Below are 3,303 nucleotides of genomic sequence, written 5' to 3'. Positions count from 1 at the left end.
TGCAGTTGGGAAAGAGGCTCACTGCCTTAGGCACACCTTCCCTACTGCTTTCCGGGTCCTCCTACATCCAACTGGTGGCCAGCCCCTGCATAGTCCTTCCTAACGCAAATTTTGGAGCTCCAGAATCCCAGCTCTGATACTAGTTATTTTATTCTGGACTAACTACTTAACTTTTCTGAGCTTCCATTTCCTCAACTATAAAAATACCTACCTCCCCGGAGTATTGTGGAAAAAGTGCTTTGGTAAACTTTAAAGCACTCTAGAAATAGGAACTATTGGCATTTTTTAAAATTTTATTTTCAAAATTTTGATTATATCAAATTGAAAAATTTTTGTACAAACAAAACTAATGCACACAAGATTAGAAGGGAAGCAATAAACTGGGAAAACATCTTCACAGTCAAAAGTTCTGATAAAGACCTCATTTCTAAAATATATAGAGAATTAACTCAAATTTATAAGAAATCCAGCCATTCTCCAATTGATAAATGGTCAAAGGATATGAACAGACAATTCTCAGATGAAGAAATTGAAACTATTTCTAGTCATATAAAAAGATGCTCCAAGTCATTATTAATCAGATAAATGCAAATTAAGACAACTCTGAGAAACCACTACACATCTGTCAGACTGGCTAGAATGGCAGGGAAAGATAATGCGGAATGCTGGAGGGGATGTGGGAAAACTGGGACACTGATACATTGTTGGTGGAATTGTGAATACATCCAACCATTCTGGAGAGCAATCTGGAATTATGCTCAAAAAGTTATCAAACTGTGCATACCCTTTGATCACTGCTGAGTGTAACTACTGGGCTTATATTCCAAAGAGATCATAAAGAAGAGAAAGAGACCCACATGTGCAGGAATGTTTGTGTCAGGTCTCTTTGTAGTGGCCAGAAACTGGAAAATGAGTGGATGCCCATCAATTGGAGAATGGCCGAATAAATTGTGGTATATAAATGTTATGGAATATTATTGTTCTGTAAGAAATGACCAATAGGATGAACACAGAGAGGCCTGGAGAGACTTACATGAACTGATGCTGAGTGAAATGAGCAGGACCAGGAGATCATTATATACTTCAACAACAGTACTATATGATGACCAATTCTGATGGACCTGGCCATCCTCAGCAACGAGATCAACCAAATCAGTTCCAATAGAACAGTAATGAAGTGAACCAGCTACACCCAGGGAAAGAACTCTGGGAGATGACTATGAATCACTACATAGAATTCCCAACCCCTCTATTTTTGTCTGCCTACATTTTTGCTTTCTTTCACGGGCTAATTTTATACTATTTCAAAGTCTGATTCTTTTTGTACAGCAAAATAACTGTATGGACATGTATACATATATTGTATTTAACTTATAATTTAACATATTTAACATGTATTGGTCAACCTGCCATCTGGGGGAAGGGCTGGGGGGAAGGAGGGGAAAAGTTAGAACAAAAGATTTGGCAATTGTCAATGCTGAAAAATTACCCATGCATATATTTGTAAATAAAAAGCTATAATAAAAAAATTTATTTTCAAAATACAGCCAAAGATAGTTTTCTTTTTTAAAAAATAATTATAACTTTTTATTGACAGAGCCCATGCCTGGGTAATTTTTTACATTATCCCTTGCACTCACTTCTGTTCCGACTTCTCCCCTCCCTCCCTTCATCCCCTCCCCCAGATGGCAAGCAGTCCTATACATGTTAAATATGTTATAGTATATCCTAGAGACAATATATGTGTGCAGAACCGAACAGTTCTCTTATTGCTCAGGGCGAATTGGATTCAGAAGGTAAAAATAACCCAGAAAGAAAAACAAAAATGCAAACAGTTTACATTCATTTCCCAGTGTTCTTTCTTTGGGTGTAGCTGCTTCTGTCCATCATTGGTCAATTGAAACTGAGTTAGGTCTTCTCTTTGTCAAAGAAATCCACTTCCATCAGAATACATCCTCATACAGTATCGTTGTTGAAGTATATAATGATCTCGTGGTTCTGCTCATTTCACTCAGCATCAGTTCATATAAGTCTCTCCAAGCCTCTCTGTGTTCATCCTGTTGGTCATTTCTTACAAAACAATAATATTCCATAACATTCATCTACCACAGTTTATTCAGCCATTCTCCAATTGAGGGGCATCCATTCATTTTCCAGCTTCTTGCCACTACAAAAAGAGCTGCCACAAACATTCGTGCACATACAGGTCCCTTTCCCTTCTTCAGTATCTCTTTGGAGTATAAGCCCAGTAGTAGCACTGCTGGATCAAAGGGTATACCCAGGCAAAGATATTTTCAACATTCACCCTTGCAAAACCCTGTGTTCCAAAATTTTCTCCCTCAATTCCCCCTAGAGGGCAAGTTATCCAATATATGTTAAATACATGCAATTCTTCTAATACATATTTTCACAAGTATCGTGCGCAGAAAAAAAAATCATATCAAAAAGGACAGATAATGATAAAGAAAACAACAAAAAAAGTGAAAATACTATGTTATGATCCTCTCTGGAAGCGGATGACTGCATCACAAGTTTATTGGAATCAGCCTGAATTACCACATTGTTGAAAAGAGCCATGTTATTGACATTTTTTAAAGAGGATAGCAAGAAAATAATTTTTAATAATTTCCAGCACCGAGCAGATTGAATTGAATTGAAAAGAATTTAATGGAAGGGAGAGGAAGAATATTTGAATTAGGAAAATCTTCTAGTGACCCTGAAAAGTCTTTCTACTTGGCAATCACCCCTTCCATTAAACAATAGGAAGTCTCTAAAGATTTTCCAACAAAGTAGGGACAAGGCCAAACCCACTCATAAGGAAGATTAGCCTGGGAGCAATGGGGGAAATGGGCAGGGTGAGAGTGATGAAAGAGCAGGAAGGAAAAGCCGTTAAGACGTTTTTGCAATAGTCCAGGAGACTGGTAATCAGGGGCTGTGCTAGGATAATAGAATTAGAAAAGAGGGATAGGAGACTTAACCTAGAAATTTCAGGACTTGATGGTTGGTGAGAATGGAAAGAAGCAAGGATAACTCACTAGATTCAATGGGAAGAGTGGACAACAATTTTGCCATTAGAGCAGTCTTTAGGGGAGACTGAGGAGGAATGTGTTTTTACCCCTGCTGAATCTGAAGTGCTAATGGGAATGGGAAACCGAGGTGGAAATGCCACATAAGTGGTTTGAGATTCATGTATGGAACTTCAAAGAGAAGTCAGTGCTAAAGAGAGATTTGAGTCATCCCTGGTGGTGAACATTGAAGTGTTGGGGATGACTAAGATTATGGAGGGGGGGACAGGGAAGGGGG

Source organism: Sarcophilus harrisii, chromosome 3, assembly GCF_902635505.1.
Source record: "Sarcophilus harrisii chromosome 3, mSarHar1.11, whole genome shotgun sequence".
NCBI classification, from domain to species: Eukaryota; Metazoa; Chordata; class Mammalia; order Dasyuromorphia; family Dasyuridae; genus Sarcophilus; species Sarcophilus harrisii.
Note: the sequence above shows the minus strand (reverse complement) of the source record.